Source organism: Onychostruthus taczanowskii, unplaced genomic scaffold (genome assembly GCF_017590055.1).
Source record: "Onychostruthus taczanowskii isolate IOZ18803 unplaced genomic scaffold, ASM1759005v1 scaffold2, whole genome shotgun sequence".
Taxonomy (NCBI): Eukaryota; Metazoa; Chordata; class Aves; order Passeriformes; family Passeridae; genus Onychostruthus; species Onychostruthus taczanowskii.
The window spans coordinates 7405449-7422521 of NW_024499239.1; the positions used below are offsets into that span (position 1 = coordinate 7405449).

The 17073-nt window shown below is 42.9% G+C and overlaps 1 protein-coding gene and 1 long non-coding RNA gene across 2 annotated transcripts in view; both read left to right on the plus strand.

Moving 5' to 3' along the window:
• The first annotated feature begins 1751 nt into the window (after window positions 1-1751).
• LOC121335215 lies at window positions 1752-4677 on the plus strand. Its single transcript, XR_005952530.1, has 4 exons — window positions 1752-1826; window positions 2144-2240; window positions 2605-2741; window positions 4462-4677. It is a non-coding gene; the product is annotated as an uncharacterized LOC121335215 (long non-coding RNA).
• A 4985-nt stretch (window positions 4678-9662) lies between these two features.
• RBM47 (RNA binding motif protein 47) overlaps window positions 9663-17073 on the plus strand; it is a 77530-nt gene continuing 70119 nt past the window's right edge. The window contains exons 1-2 of the mRNA XM_041402771.1: window positions 9663-9704; window positions 9861-10001. The gene's annotated coding sequence lies outside the window, so the exon portion shown is untranslated. The remainder of the gene's footprint in view (window positions 9705-9860; window positions 10002-17073) is intronic.

Below are 17073 nucleotides of genomic sequence, written 5' to 3' on the forward strand. Positions count from 1 at the left end.
TGTGCAGGAATTTGAGTCATTTTGCTAGGAAGTGTCATGCATAGCTCTCATGATCACTATTACAAAGTATGATCCTAATTAAAAGAAACCCAAACTACAAAAAGCACCTTTGTACTCAGAATCCTGATAGTTTGCTAGTGCAAATTATTGTTTGTTTCCCTTCTCTTCTGGATTTCTTTGATCCTCTAAGCCGGCACAGGTAAGGAGCAGAAAGCTGGATCTTTTTTTTTTTTTTCTTTTGCTATATCATGCTTCTGCTCTGCAAGTACAGTCCCCACTGCAAGCATTGTGTGCACAACATAGTCACATAATTAACAGTGATGGTTAATGGCAAAGTATGTCAGAAACTGTGCGAATAACTGCTCATCCCTTAAGGAAGGGGGATGCACAGGATGACCTCTCAAAGTCTCTTCCAGCACCGTGACTCTGTGACAACACAAAGCCAAAAGTCCCCCAGCTTGTTTTTCTAGTAGTCAGCTCTTTTCAGGGCTGCAGCTAACAGCTAGGAAAAAATATCCTTCCATCTGCAAGCAGAGCTCATTGATAGGTATGCAAAACTCTCCTGCCATGTAAAATTTTTATAAATATTTGTTTATTTTCTTCCAGTTATTACTACAATTGTACTATGATGCTAGCTGCTAATGGCAGGCTCTCTGTTCAAAATTATACTTTTTGTGACAGCTGTAATGTATGGATCTGGAAATGGAGCCCCAATTGCAGGGCATGTCCTGCTGTCTTGTTAGTTTAGAGACTTCAGCCCAATGAACTTTTTTAGAATTCAGTCCAATGATATACAGTAAAATTACTATTTTCTTACCTGTTTCAATGGAAAGAGGTTTATATTAGAGAAGAATGGAGACACCATATCTCAGAGATTTAGACTTTTGCAAATTTATTTTCATCATTGCTCTTCTGCCTTCCACAAGAAAACTAGGAACAACAGCACACAAGTCAATGAAAATTTCAATTTATAGTAAAGATCCTTGCCTTGAAAGGGGAAAATTACTTCACCTGGTGAAGATTTTCATGATGCTCATGTGAATGGAAATGTGATGGTGTGAACTGGTGCCACTGCAGTAGCTTGTGGGCATGAAGGGTTTGTTCCCAGGTGGAGACCATTCCTTGATAACTGGGCATTTCCTCCCCTGCTGCCCTCAGTAGCACCTCTCTGGTGGCTCAGGGGCTATTTACGCTGAGCAAGATGGCTCTGACCAGAACTACATTTTGGAAGTGCATACGTGATTTCTTTGTCAGCTCAGCTGCAGCTTGTACTAAGGAAGTGGTAGAAGATGGGAGAGAATAAGGTCAGAGCACTCCAGGTTTTTGCTTGGCTTCTGTCTGAAATGTTTCTCAGGTGCTCAAAGCCTTCTTCTAGATTTCTCCACTTGCCCCTGCACAGAGGGTAGAATCTATGATTTTTTTTTTCTACCTGCAGTTTAAACTGGTGAATTTTGGGAAAAGCTGCAGCTGGATGAGGAAGGAAGGAGGGAAGGGAGGAAGAACCTTGGCCATGGTAGTAGAAAGTGCTGCTAAAGACCCAGTCATATCAGCATTGGCTTGAGGGGAGGTTCTTCTGACTCTGTGCCATTCCTCTCCATCACTCCTGCTTAAAACAATACCAGTAGATATTTTGGCTGTGTCAAGGTTATTATTAGCAAACCACTAATTACTAAGCTAATAGAATTAAAAGAGACACCCCACAATTAAGGCCTATAAAATTCATATAATCTCTCTAATTTTGTAGGAGCAGTCTGACAGGGATGGCAGAGCCCCATTACATGGCACAGAGGGTGGCTGGCTTCCAGCTCATCAGTGTAAGTCATCAGGTCTGTGGCAACTTGTACTTCTTGCTGCTGTTGTTAAGACACTATTTTAGGGTGCACAGATTTATTTGACCTTCACTTACTAAGACGAGACTAAGCCGTTAGTTTTTCTTCTGGTGAATCCCATTAATTAACCTGCCAAATATTTCATCAGAGTCCCTAATGGGAAAAACTACAGAAAAGCCAATGTTTATTATGGTCACTAATGTAGTTTATCTTACTGGAGTTAAGATAGATCTGGATGGACTTGGTCATGGATCAGGACCCTCTTATGCCAAATGCTGCTAAATGTGGATCACATCCCATGTTTTTCCCCACAGAACTCATCATCTGAATAGACTGTGTCAACAGATCTTCCTTCCAACAGAGTACACCTGGACTGGAAAGATGAAACAGCAAGAATTGCCTTTTTTTGTTGTGAGTTATACTTGAAATACAACTCTAAAAGTCGTACTTATTTAAAATTGAAACGAACTGTGTCTGTGCCCCTCTTTGTGTCTGTGTTCCAAATTCTTCCACTTGCCATGTTATGTATAATCAGAACTCATGGTTTTATTTTGATCTTGTTCTTATTCATGAATTGGTATATGCAGTGCTAAACATTTGTTTCTAGATTAATTTTTTAAAGAACACTGAATTACTTAGAATGTTGCAACTAAGACTAAAATAAAGCATGAATTTTAATGTGCCACAACTTTCATTCAAGCATATACAGCCTGCATATTTCACATAGGCTGGATGGATTTTATCTTTACACTGTACATTTGCAATTAATTTTCAGCTGGGGAGGATTTACTTGCTCTCTAGAACCGACTTGTTTGAACTCTCAAGTTAAGCTGAAAAGATGCTGTGAAATACTGAAAAAATGGAAGAAACAGAAACATACAAATGTTCATTGTTAGCTAACTGCAGGACACTGTAAGTAAGGAAGTTAAATTGATAAGTATGCTTTCTGTATAAAACCTCAAATCCGTGTTGAACTGTTCATCTTGCTGCTATGAATCTGAAGGGGCTGGTAAGTGCAGGCATCTTCTTCAAGTCTTGCAGCAAGACACATGCTGCTGTTATATGACGATCAGTTATGAAATTATTATCATAGAAATTTTCAAAACTGGACTTCAGTACTACTCAGAGTATTCCTGCCTGAGCTGGTAACCCTCTCTAGGTTTCAAGCAGACTAGACAAGCAAGCAGAGTGTTTTTAGATTTCCTCCACCCAATTTTGGGACTACACCCATTGAGACTACTCAGTGCAAATCCAACTCTTATAATGGCTTACAGTTCAATTAGTTTTTCAACATGATGTGGGTTGTTTGCATGTTTTGTCTTTCTCTTAAAAAAATTTTTTTTAAAAGACAGAGAAAAGAAAAAATATTGTGGCCTCAAGTATTTTCCTGTCACAAAGCCTTCTGTTCCTATTTCCCAGACAGGTGTGTGGATTTTTTGTCATGTTTAATGATGCCTTCTGTCCCCATTGCTAATGCTTATCTTTCCTAGTAGTCTGCATCCTCTTTTTTCCTTCTGCATCACCAATTTTTAATGATTGTGTCCTTTTTGGAGGGTAAGAGCCATGGAGCTGAATGCTGGCACTTGGTGTTTGGGCTTTACTCAGCAGTGGGAGAGGGCAGCAGCTGCCCAAAGCCTGGGATAAAAAAACATGAGTAATGTTCAATCAAAGGTGTTCAAGGGCCCAATGTTACTTTTCATTTTGCCCTATCATGGCAACATGAGAATATTTCAGGGAATCATTTCAAAAATTAGTTTGATCTCATGGAAGTTGGTTTCTGACATTATTGAAGGAGCTCCTGTACCAGAGTGAGTATTAGGAAAAAAACCCAATCTCCAAATTTGAGTAGTGACCCAGAACTTTGATGAAAGTCAAGGTAAATGTAAAGGTAACCATAATTTTCTGCTGAAATTTGTCTTTGGGCATATGTTCTCCCAGGGTTAGATGGTCAAGAACATGAAAACTGAACATTTTTACAAAAAGTGTTACTTAAAAGTATTCAAAAATTTCAGAAAGAGTTTTAAACTGAAAGATGGTACATTTAGACTAGATTTTAGGAAGAAATTCCTCACAATGAGGGTGTTGGGGTACTGGAGCTGGTTGCCCAGAGAAGTTGTGGAGGACCCATCCCTGGACCAGCCTGGTGTATCTAGTGAAAGATGTCCTTGCCTGTGACAGGGGTTTGGAATTGAAGATGGTCTTTAAGAAGAAGAAGAAGAATTGAAGTTGGTCTTTAACCCAAAACATCCTATAGTGCCTTGATTACTCCTGGGTGGGTAGACTGGAAACAACTGAGGACTCAGAAGCTCCAAGCCAAAGCACAGAACAGAGAGGGAAAGCAACAGGTTACAGCAGTGCAGGTGAACAGTCCTACTGAAAGCCTGCAGAGAAGGTTTCTGATTTAGCATCATCTGTTGCTGAAATAAACTATTTCATTATTTTCTGATTTCTCTTGCATCCAGAAAATTCCTGGCTTTTTTGCAAATTACTAATTTAAAAAAAAATTAATTTTACCTGGCTATTTAAGTCAAAAAGAATATCAGTGTTTATTATCATAATGCTTATGTGGTACAGGAGATCTTGTGTGTCTGGGTGACCTTCCTGTTTGATGGCTTCCTTTTCTGCATTCTAGTCCCACAGCCCATGTCCTACGTCCTGCTGGAGTACTTCTGTCCATTGGAGTGTGGAAGGGGTTCAGATCTCACCATTATTTTCAAGTCCCTGAGTCATCTGAGTCCTTTTTGTTCTGGTAACCACCCATGGCTATTATGGGATGTGTGTGAACACCCTCTCCCTCCCACAGTCACAAACCTTCCTGGTTGTTCCTCTGACCTCCAGTCAAGCTCACACCCAGCCAAGCACACAAATGTCTACATGCACCACAGTGATATCTGGTGCTGTCTTGGTGGCCTCTCAGACCTCACTGCTTATGTGTGCTGAGAGACAGAAGTTAATTTAGGCCATGTCTTTCCTCTCCTCCCCCTTTTTACAAGGATTAATAAATAGCTGGATTCTTGGCTTGGCTTTTGTTCTGTTCTTAGGTCTTGCTTCAGTACATAACGATAATTTCCTGCTGAACTGCTTCTGCTGCACTTTGCCTGTTTCACTTCCCTTCCAAAAGAAGTGACTTCAGAGTAAATACCGGACCAGAACAGTGTGACTCCCAGTCAGGGTTAAATCTGACCACAGAGCCTTGTGATTTTACCCACCTTCTGATTTCACCAGCAATGGCTTCCAGTTTTGAGCTAAAGTATGTTTGCTGTGAGGAGAGTGCCCAAGTTTTCAGCTGTGAATTCTCAGCAATATGCAAAGAAGAAGATAACCTGTGCAAACTATCTACTCTTCTGAGCTGCAAAGTTGTGAGAGTAGGGTAATATTACAATCAGAGTGGTTTGCCCTTGCTTTTTCAGGTCCTCATTTTATTATGAGGACTGGAAAACCACTTTGTATGTGTGAGAGAGCTCAGCATAACAACAATGGAAATGACATGACTATTACTATTTCTGTGCTGGAGGTGGTGCTGCCTGTGGCTCTGTGAAAGCGTGGAGCACTCTTCCCTCCAAAGCTTTAATAAAATCAAGAGGGAAAAAGAGCAACAGCTTGTTGCATTACTCTCTGAGTTGTGGGTTTGGTTGGAGGGTTATGTAAGGGCACGTTTGCATACAGCCAAGGTGCATCAAGCAGACACCCCTGAACTAAAACACCTCAATATATGCCTCTGGCTAGAAACCCCCAAAGGCTATTTGCTAGCCAAATGCAGCAGGAGCACGTGGCATGTATACCTACATGCCCTGAGTGAAGGGCTGACATCAAAGAGAAACAGCTGTAGCTGTGACACCCCCAGCCCAGGCTGATGGGCACAGAGCCCCTGGCAGCTCGCAGGTCCTGGGCCAGGGTTGCACCTCTGCTGCTGGGGGCTCCTGCACGCAGCAGGTGCAAACCCACTGCTTTGTACCCGGCTCTCACAGGTGTGAACAGCCGCACAGCGACCTGAGCTGGGGCCTGGACGTGGAGGAGAGTAACTGCAGTGAGATGAAGGGCAAAGAGAAGACAGCAGCTTCAGCACGGCCAGGCAGGCAGCAGAGCTTCTGCCAGGGCCGGGTGAGGGCACACGTCCAGGATTGTCATCCCCATCCCAAAACACAACACTGGGAGTCTCACTGCTCTTGCAACAGATAATCTTTAGGAGGGACTCAAAGAAAAGACAGCAGTGGCTTTCCTTCCTTTTTGGGGGGGATTGTATTTGGAGTGAGGACAGCATGGAAGAACACACATGAAGTTACTTGTAGAAAAGCAAATATTACCATGACTTGGGCTGGTGCTGCTGGAGCTGTGGAAAGACAGAGGCAAAGCACTGAGGTGGAGACATGAATAAGGGCTGAGGAAGGAAGAGTTTAAATGAAAGCCTGAATCTGAAACATGTGTAGAGGAAGCAGCTTTTGAGAGGGGTAGGATGGTCAAACCAAGTAGGAAAGCAAGAGGTACAGACTGGAAGGAGATGATGGGGGGCCACAGTGACAGAGGTCACAAACAGACTTCTTGCAAGTATGAGAAAGAAAACAAGATCTTTCTGAAGAAGAAGGTGCTGTGTTACAGACTAAGCACATTGAGATCTTTTATGTAGGAAGTGACACGATTTCACAGACCATTATCAGAAATGCTCACTCTCCAAACTTCAACTTTAACTGGGAAAAAATCAAATGTTGCATGATTGCAGACTTATTTACTGACTCTTTGATTACTGAACTATATTCAAATGTTTAACCTGTAGTAGGAAACATTTGTGTTATAAAACTTAAACAAAATTTAGAGTTGAAGTAGAGGCTTTTTAATTTTTGACAAAAGTAGCAAGTGTTCTACTTCTCCTATTACTTTTCTGATAATTAGAAGTTCATTCTTGAGTAACATACTCTCACTTTTTCATAGTTTCCCAATTAGAGAGAGGGGGGAAAAAACATTTTGCCATAATCTCCTTAATGAAATGCAGTCACCAAACTTTCAACATGCAGTTTTCTTGCTGCAGTGAAGTCAGCTATTGGGCAGGAGTGACAAACTCTACAATAAGTATTTCACATATCTGATAATACAGTAAGCCATATTCAGAAGGAAAAATTACCGTTCAGGAGACACAGACCTCCAAGAAACACCCCAAACCTCCTGACATTTTTTACTGCAATTTTAAGATCAGCTTTGGAGGACACCTTTCTTAATCAAATACTATTGCCTTTAAAGATTAGTGTTCACAGCCTAATCATGCTGCACTTTGCTTAATTTGCTTTGCTATGGTCTCATTAAATTCTTTCTTTTGGTCAGAAACCCTGCCATGGCTTGGCAGAGAAACAGGAAATTTCTTCTTCATGTTGGAGGATTGTGACTGCTCTTTCATTTTAACACACAGACTGGAGGGTGCTGCAGCAAATTACGTGTGGGTCACTCATTCCTTCCTATGTAAGGAGCTCACAACCCCTCAGAACACTTTGTCAGCTGGACAATTGGGACAAAAGGGAGAAAAATAATCCTTGTGTCAAAAATGTCTCAGATTGCCATTCTATCAGTTAGATCTAATGTTTAATTTTAGGTTACCTGAAACCTCAATGACAACAATTCCTACAACTGATTGTTGAGGCTGCTTTTATCCTATCTCTGCTTGTGATAGATTCAGCATTTGGTGGTCAAGAAGAGACTTTCCTGAATTGCTACTTTCCTTTGTGCTGAGAAAGTTCACTTAAGGAACAACCTGGCAACATTACCTGTTATTTGATCTGGAATCTGTGAATCAGAGTAAAGCGCAAGCAATAAATACTAGAGTTTTAACACTATTGTTTTGCTGGTAGATGAGAAATGTAAAAATTGCTTTCTTCACCAAAGTTTGGAAGTCCATGAAAAAGTGGTGAGCAGATGTGTCAGGATCATCCCTACACCTGCAGGGGTATGCGGACAGGTGTGGTACCTTGCAGTCTCACCTGGGTCCATGGAACGCGTCCCCTGACACAGATGGTGAGCAATAAGGAGTGTTTAAATTGCTGGATGAGCTACTGCCAGGGATCAGATCTAACTACACAACCTCTAGTGCTGTCACGCACTTCACCTGCGGCTGACCTGAATTAAGAAGAAAGTCAAACTCTTTCCTATTTTTGGTATCTTTCAAGGAAACCTCTTTGCATCCTGCACCAGAAAGGCATGAACTGGCTTTCAGAGGTAAGACCCACAAGCACATGTGCAGAGTCAGTAGAACAGGCAGAACTACACTTTTAGCAGCATACCTTAAAATAGTTGACTTTACCAGAGTGGTGCAACCATGGCTTTTGGCAGTATACCTGTGTTCTGGACATGCAGGACAATGCACTCACACGTCTTTCCACTTTCTGTACTAGCCATTGTAGTACAGAGACGCTCATTTAGAAGTAATCTGTACATGTTGGCAAGGAACTACTTCTGCCAGAAAAGCCAATTTGCTCCTCTAAATGGAGCAAATGGAGCATAGGTTCTCTCTGCTTGAGATGGATTGCCTGAGAACTTTGTTGGCAAACTTATCAGATGAGGATTCTATGGGAAAACCTTCCTTTGGGCGAATGGGTTATGATTTTAAAGAAGAGTACTAAAGAATACTTAAGAAGTTTTTGTACCACTAAACCCCTCATTATTTACTATTCTGGACTATTTTTTCTTAAAGAATTTAACTGCATAATATTTGCTGCTAATGCTGAACTCCTATTTTAATTCAAGTATTTTACGAATATTTTCTCCATGATTATTTGCTGATTGTTGCAGGTAAGTTCTGAAAGGTTTGTTTTTTGGGGTTTTTTTTGGGTTTTTTTTTTTTTGGTTCTTGATGCATTTACTAAAACTGGAATCACATGCTTTTATCAACTTTTGAATTGCAATAGTTTGGAGAGAACACACTGTTAACTTGAACTTTCCAACATTTGACTGAACTTCACATATTATACCAATAGTAGTTTGATTAATTGGTTTCTACCTGCAGCAAAACTCTTTTAGGGAGTGAATGTGGATTTGCTTAGGTAAAACCTGTGAGATTTTTCTATGCTTGAAAAATAATACAATTAGATTTACAGTTGTTTAGAAGGACAAACTGCTTTTAAAAAGTATAGGTAATATCACAGAAAAAAGGCAGCATAGCAGGTACCCAGATCTGAATAAGTATTTTAAAAATTTAGAAGAATAAGAAGAATTCTTAATTAAGAATAGCTAAGAATTAATTAAGAATAAAAATAATGGGGTTTTTTTTTAATTACAAAGAATTATGGAAATCAATTTCTTTCACTATTTTTGAGCTCCAATATTACTTATTCTTTAAAAAATTTAACTTGCAGGACTTCTAATCTACTGTTGGAGACTTGAACTAGCCTGGATGAAGATCCTCTGTCTACTCATCAGTTACAGATGTTAATTGGGGTGAGGGTCATGATACTAATCAGTTGCACAAATGACCTACATGGGGAAACAAATAGATGAATAATATCTCCAGGTCACCACTAGTGGTAAATATTGCTCTGTTAAATATTTGCGTATGCAGATGGAACATTGCTTGTTTGTTTTGGAATTTTGGTTGGTTGGTTGGGTTTTTGCTCTCCAGAAAAAAAAAACCAAAAAACCACAAACAAACAAAAAACCAGCAAAAACTGCTGCATTTGAACAAAAATTATTGAAGGGAGAAGAATTATTTTTTTCTGTTTCATGACAATGCTAGCAGGAATTACTACTTTAAAAAAAAATCTGCTGGTGTGTGCTTCCTGTTCCAGTTTGTTTAGTCACAAGTCTGAATTAGATCTCTCTGTTGGTTGGTTTCATTTACTATAAACAGGTCTTGTGCTTTGTTTCAATACATCAAAGCCCTTAGCCAGGCACAGACAGGTAGCGTAAAAGGGGGTAAGAAAGTTTACAGTCTTGCTTCATTGTTTCTTTAAGCGTTCCAGACAACGGTCAGAGGGATCACACGGAGCTTAAAAGAAGGCTTCGTTGTTGTTTTTTTGTCTATATAAACTGGTTTCTCTTTTGTTCCTTTTCTAGAAACCACATGTAACTTTAGGTCAGAAAAGTGTAAAATGTGGCACTTTTTAAACCACCGTTACCGCTGCCCTGGGGTAACTCGATCAGGCAAAGGTGCAGGCTCCTCTCCCTGCTGTGCTGATGCCTGCTGCCGTCCTTCAGGTGAGTACCAGAGGTTTATTTTCTTTTCAAATATCCATCCACCTGAAGGAGGCAGATGGCTGAGAAGGGTATTTTCTCATGACTGACACTGCCAAAAAAAAAAAAAAAAAAAAAAAAAAAAAAAAAAATCACTGTTTTAGCCCTTTAGCGATAAATGCGAATCACTCCCTCCCACAGTATTTTTAGTAAAGCTGCTCTAAAAGTTTGCTTCCTTCCAGCTGTTATAGATAGATACAGCCCTTGCATCTCTTCAGGTTTTCTTCTCTGGGTTTTGGGGCGTTTGTTTTTTTGGATTTGTTTGTTTGTTTGTTTGTTTGTTTGTTTGTTTGTTTGTTGTTGTTGTTTTGTTTTGTTTCTGTTTCTGGTTTTGTTTTTGGGGTTTGGGTTGGGTTTTTTTGTTCGTTTGTTGGGGGAGGGGTTGCTGCTGGTGTTTTTTGGGGTTTTTGTTTGTTTGGTTTGGTTTTTTTTTAATCTGCCCTCTTAAAACAACAGGAATGCTGGCTGGCCCTCAGCCAGCCAGAACTCAGCAAGCAGGGTAAAATTTCAGTTCAGATTTACGGGAAGGTGTTGGGAGTAAAAATCTGGTTTGGTGAGTTTAAGGCAGGGAGTAGTCCGGAGACAACCTTGCTACTGTGAGTGCGGAGAGAAAGAGAGGAGGGGGGGAGGAGGATAATAAAAACCACCCAGGCTGGAGATTAGAGACCAATTTTTCCCCTGTCCGAGTTTCAGTGCGAGTTGCTGAGCTCCTGCAGCCTTATCGAGTTTGCAGGCAGAAAGCCGGGGTGCAAGAGCTGCGCCGTGCCGGCAAGGAGCTCAGCGCCCCGCTCAGCGCCCTGGAATGTGCGGCTTAGGGCAGGGGCGGGCAGGGGCTTTGGCTTAGCTGGTACTAATTGCAAGTTTTAGTGCTCAAAAACTCTGTTAAAAAAAGAAAAAAAAAAAAAAAAGTCAGCAAAGGAGTGAAGAGCCAAGAGAGCAAGAGAGGGTGTTAAGCCGGGAGAGCTGTTGCTCCAAGCAGCAGGGCAAGGAGTTGCTCAACTCTCGCTTAGCAGCGCGGTAGGAAGGACAATGCGTTAAGGTCGCTACCCCAAAGCGCTGCCGTTGCTGCGGATGGTGCTGGGCGCTGAGGTGGGCTCCAGGTAGGTGCCGTCGCTTTTCGGTTTGCTCTGCACTTCCTCCGTCCTTAGCTGTGGATTGGATTGTACTCACTCTTCTGCGATTGGGTTGACAATGTAAGCGACCAGAAGTTCACTCAGAAAATACATTTTAAAGTATTTTTAGGGGGGAAAGGCAAATGGAGAGAACTGCAGAGGTTTTCGTTGGAGTTTTGGTGACTCTTTCCAAGTGACAGATTTCTGGTGGTTCTGAAGAAAGATGACAGGTGAGAGGCAGGTACTAAAAAAGGACAGATTGAGAAGCGATTTACAGATCTGAGTTTTAATTTAAAATATGTGTTTCTCCATGTAAAAGAAAAAGCACAGCGTGACTTGACTAATGTCTTTGGAGTCAATTTCGGAAGTAGTGTTTGGTTTTATGGCTGTTTTTTATTTTTGAACACTTAAAATGTAGTTTGCACAGACCACAGAGCCGTGGCACAAGTGACAGGGAGGTGACAAGAGGGCTCTGAGTCTGCTGTCTGCCAATCTGTTATAGACATTAGCATAAGAATGGGATCTTATCTGTGAAAAGTTTCTGAAGACCATTTAGAATACATGTATCCATCGGGAGGTCAAGCATCTTCTTCACGCTGAGATATGCGTGATTAGATGAGAAATACTAGGGTTCATGTTAAAAGAAGTAGTAGATTAAAAAAAAAAAAATTAGAGGTAAGGTTACGCAGCTCATTTCTTCTCAGGAGCTTGAGATAAAACTTTGAGCTAAAGCCAATCTATTGTAATGGTTAAAGATGGGCTGGGACCTTACAGGTCGCAAAATCCCTACTAAATTTTATCGGCTCAACTGGGCTGACCTGGCAGGAGGCATTAGACGGGGCTGAAATGAGCCGCCCGAGGCTAACGCAAGCTGAGTATCGGTGCCCTGATGTGTCTCCCAGACTGCACAAATGATAATTTGGACGAGCCTGCAATTATTGTCTCCCAGTGCGGCCGAGCTCACATGACGCGGGAGGGGAGCCGCGCGTGTTTCGCAAGGCGCGGCGCAGGCGGGGCGCACTGCCAGCGCAGGGGCGCGGGGCGCGCTGCTGCCAGCCCGGGGTGCGGAGTGCGCTGCTAGCGCGGGTGCGGGGTGGGCTGCGGCCAGCCCGGGGTGTGCTGCTAGCGCGGGGTGCGCTGCTAGCGCGGGTGCGGGGTGCACTGCTGCCAGCCCGGGGTGCGCTGCTAGCGCGGGTGCGGGGTGCGCTGCTGCCAGCCCGGGGTGCGCTGCTAGCGCGGGTGCGGGGTGCGCTGCTGCCAGCCCGGGGTGCGCTGCTGCCGGAGCGGGATGCGCTGCTGCCCGCGCAGCTGCAGCGCCCGGGGCCAGGGGTCGCCCGCGGTGTTAAGCGGAGCCTGGTATACAGCTGGAAAGCTGGAAGGCAGCGTGCGCTCTCAGAGAGGAGGTGGAGATAAGGCCGGGAATGGGCCGCTGCTGGTGTCCGGCAGGCTCGAAGCTAAAGCTAACAGACTGCTGTCTGCCAGATAAACGCAGACAAACACTCCTTTTGCACATTCGCTCTCTCTCCCGCCACTCCCCTGCATATTCCCGTCCTGAGAGAGGTTGTTCTCCTGGCTTGTCTCAAAGCTGTGCATCCTGCCAGAGCTGAGGGCAGCTGTTCCCACCTCGCCTCTAGCTCGGGGGGAGCACAGCACCCTCTTCTGCTTTTGGGGTCTGACCTCTTCTGAGACACAGGCTCCGGGCCCTCAGTGTTGTTAGGGCAATATTTGGAGGTTTTGGACTGGCATACAAATAGGGTAGCTCATAATTTCTGAGTGCTCCTGCTGCAGCTGAGGATGCAAAATCTTTCTTTGAAGTTTTAGAAAATAAAAGAATGTGCTGCCTTCAATGCAACGGATTTTTTTAGAAGTTGAAAACATTGTAATAGAAATATTTAATATAGGCGGTGGAGAAGGTAGAGCCTTCAGGGAATACTGTTTCTATGTCACTTTGGTCTGAACCCTTAATCTTGCGTGGCCCTCACCTGGCTGGCTTCAGCAAAGCTGTCCCTGCCACTGGGGTCTGCTTTTGCAGCTTCCCACATTTTGGAGTTTTGGCTTCCTCCACATGGCTGAGCCCCCTCACTTTGCTGTCACTCTGTCAAATGCTACACCCTCTTCTGTGAAAGCTGTGAGAGCATCTGACAGCTAGAGAAGACCAGGGGTTACCCTGGAGTGCTGTGAGGGTACCTGTTGGGTTATCATAGCAGCCCACAGCACTGCTAGGGTGACAAACTCCATCAGAGGTGACACCATATTTATGGGTGAAACAAAAAGGTAATCTTGGCTTTTTCATTCACATGGCCCTGATCACTTAGGTGTAGTTTCCTGAACCAATATTGCTGTGATTTACTGAGAAATGTAGTAGGGGCAAGTATGTGCTCTTCGTGAATAAACATGGCCAGATCCTGTTCCTGTTAAAAAAAAAGAAATCAATGATGAACATAAAGGTGAACATAAAGATCAGGTTTGCTTTGCAGCAAGGAAGCAGATATAACATATTAACTGTAAAGAGACTGTCTCCATGCCTGTATATGGCTGTATGGAGTTGCCTCTTTTGTCATGAAGTTGCAATCTCCAAATTACCAATTACTTAAACCAACAAATCCTTCCTTATATTGTATTCACTTTGAAATTTGTTTCATAAGGGAATTTTTAGGTGCAATTTTCAAGTTTGTAAAATGGATCCCGTGAACAGGATATTTTTGTCTGCTCTCTTAGCAGAAGGAAGGACTCTGACCTTTATCTTTCCAGTATGAGGCCTAAAATAATATTTCTTTCTGCTGTAGTAATTTTTTTTCAATAAAATGCTTCTGGGTACACCTAGCTCTTGCCAAGATCAGGAACATCTCAGTAGCCTTGCTGACACAATGCAGGCTTTGTATAGCTATGGCTGGTAGGGCTTTGGTGACACAGTAAACTCAACAGAGAAAAGCAACTTTTTAGTAACTGCAGAGCTGACTACCTGATACTTGAGGACATTTTTGTCCTTTCCAGGCTTTCATTTGCCCTGATCCCAAGTAAGATTTTATTTGAAAAGAAGAAAGAGGTTTCTGATATTTTAAAGCGTGTTTTACAAAATATGCGTAGAGTCTGGATGTTATCTTTTGCTTAGGTATGTCATAAAGCTGAGACTGAGTCAGCACAGATGCACTTATTTGCCATGAGATGGAAAGAAACTACAAAGGCATAAGAATCCTCAACCAATAATAATGCGACAACAGTAACTTTCATGTATTTCCAAAGGGAGAACAGCTTAACCAGCCTCTAACAACTGAGAGGCTTTCTATCCTATTTGCCAATGTGAGAGCCATTGGAAGGTTTACTTTGGAAAAGCAACACCCCAAGTGATGTAGCTCAGAGTTTGCTTTCATGTTTTGGCCTTTTGAGTAGCCAGTGGATGGGCTGGAGTTGTGCCATAGAAATAAACTGAGGTACTGCTTCTGCCTTTTTGTCTTTTACCAGAGAAACTTAGCTCCAGCACAAGTCAGGGTGTAGGCTGAGTTTCAGCAAGTTGAGTTCCCAGTAACATTCAAATGTCATTTATGATTGCTGTGTCACAGACCTGGGATTCCTGACCTGGGTGTTTCTGCTGCGTGGACCTGCTCATACAGGCGGAGCGGAAGGGCTGTCCCTGCCATGTGGGGCTTATGAACAAAATAGCTGGTGAGAGGCAAGAGAGGGGATAGATGCAGGTGGAGCACAAGGAAATGGTGAGGGGTCAGCTGGGTACAGAGCCAGAGCAGCATGCCACCACACTGACTGCTGTTGGGCTATCTCAGCAGCAAGGGAGAGATTTTAGAAGGAATTGCAGAGAGGTGAGAAAAGATCCTCTGCAGCTATGACCAGGGAAGCAGTCCCAGTGAGGAATTATGAAGGAAAACAGAAGGACATATGATGAGAAGCATAAAGTGGGTGTTCATAAGCTGCAAAATACATCTGGTTGTGCTATTCAGGTCTGCCTGCCTAGGCAAGTATTGTGTGTAAGGACACCTTTTATTTTATTTGTTAGAAGATGGAAAGAGGATCAATAGGAGCACAGAAAATGAGTGGCACATTCAAAGCAATGAAAATTACTCTTGAAATAATATTTGGAAGATAAAACAGTGCATCAAGATTGTAGATCAACAGTGGATCAAATTATGAAAGAGCAAAAAGGAATGTCACCATTCATGCGCTAATGCGAGGGTGAGACTCCAGGGAAGCATTTAAGTTTTGAGGGCAGATAGAATAGCCAATGTCTTTGACATGCATGCAGAAAGCATCAACAGGTCTTAGCTGTATCTTGAAAGAAAGGCTGCCCAAATAAAAATTGTGCCCTGCCTGCAAACAGAGCAGTATGGTCACTGTGGAAAGGAGAGAAAAGAGTATTTGGGTATTCCTTGAGTGGGGGGCAGTATTAGAGGCTCTGCTTTATCCACATATAGCTGGAAGTGATGGCTGGGCTTTCAGCAGACAGTATCTCAACCTTTCTAGCAGAAGAGAAAAAACTGAGTGGTGTTGGTTGAGCTGGATATTATGGGGAAGAGAATCTAAGAAAATTGAAATGTAGGGAGAATTTTGCAATTTAACTTGGTATAGAGGTAAGGGCTAAAAGCAAAAGAGAAGTCACGAGGGTTGATGGAACGGAAATTGCAAAAAGGCGGAATGGTGGACATAATGGGGGAGGCTAATGGATGGTGCTGAATGGGACCACTTGTAGTTTAGTGCAGGAAAAACCCAGCAGTAGATAGCCTCTGGACAGTGCATGCCAAATAAACAGTGTTTTTTAATGAGGAAAAGGATCAGGGCAGAAGAGGAACAGAATTGGTAAAATGGACATAGCGTGACAAAAAGGGTGATATGGGTCATCAGCATAAATCAGCAGCAATAAGAAAATGGGGAATCAAAACCCAAGGAGGAAGGTGATGGACTTGGGTGAAGGGAAGGTATTTGTAGGGCTGGGAAGAGAAGGGAAGGGAGAAAATGACAAATGAGCAATCCTTGAAAAGAGGAGGAGGAGGAGGAGAAAGAAGTGGAGGAGGAAGGAGACAGGGGAGGAAAAGGTCAGCTCACTGAGTCTGATCCCCGACTGAGATCAGAAAAGCTGAGACAGAGGTGCTTCATTAGGGTTTGAAAGCTGTGCTCAAGATTTCAGGACTTGTAAGGGTGGAGTTATGAATAGACTGTGGCTAACAGGTATTTAAAGCTGGAAGTTGTCCTGGGGTGACAAACAGAGGGTATGAGGTGTGAGCAGTATGCAGGGTGCAACTGTGGGAGCTCTTGTGGCTGGGGAGGGAGGAAGAGCCAGAGCACGGAAAAAAGCACGAAAGGCAAGGAGGGAAGGTAGAGTCAAACACGATCATGCACGCAGGGACATGTCCTCTAGATGTTTTTGCAACAAAAGAGCACGTTCAACTCACCTCAATTAAATATTAACATTATTACCATGACTTAAGGCCATGTTTCTGGCAGTAAAATTTCTGTTGACTGTATGCTGAAATTTCACCAGAGCTCATACACTGCTATCCACATCCTAATATGTGTTAGTCCTCACAGGAAGCATTTCACTGTCATTAGCATTTTCATTAAAGGTAGCAGTAATACGGCGCTGGAAGCTCATAGGAGCACAGTCACAGTAAAGGCTGCAAGCAGACCTAGACTTAATTGGTGAGTGCATTCAAACTTTTGGGACTGCAGTATAGTCCGTGGCTCTTGAAGATGAATTCTGCCTTTAGCTTCTTGGCCTCATGAAGCAGGCAAGAAAAGACACAACTCATCTGACTTACTGAGTGCACACTTTCGATGAACGTGGAGGTGCCTCTGGCTGGGTCAAGGAGATCTGAATGTGCTTGCTGTTCCTGCCATTGTGGTGTCTTACTCAGTGTTTACAAAGTAAATGGGATGAGTAGATGCTACTGACAAAGCTGTCTGCTCACCCTAAGCAC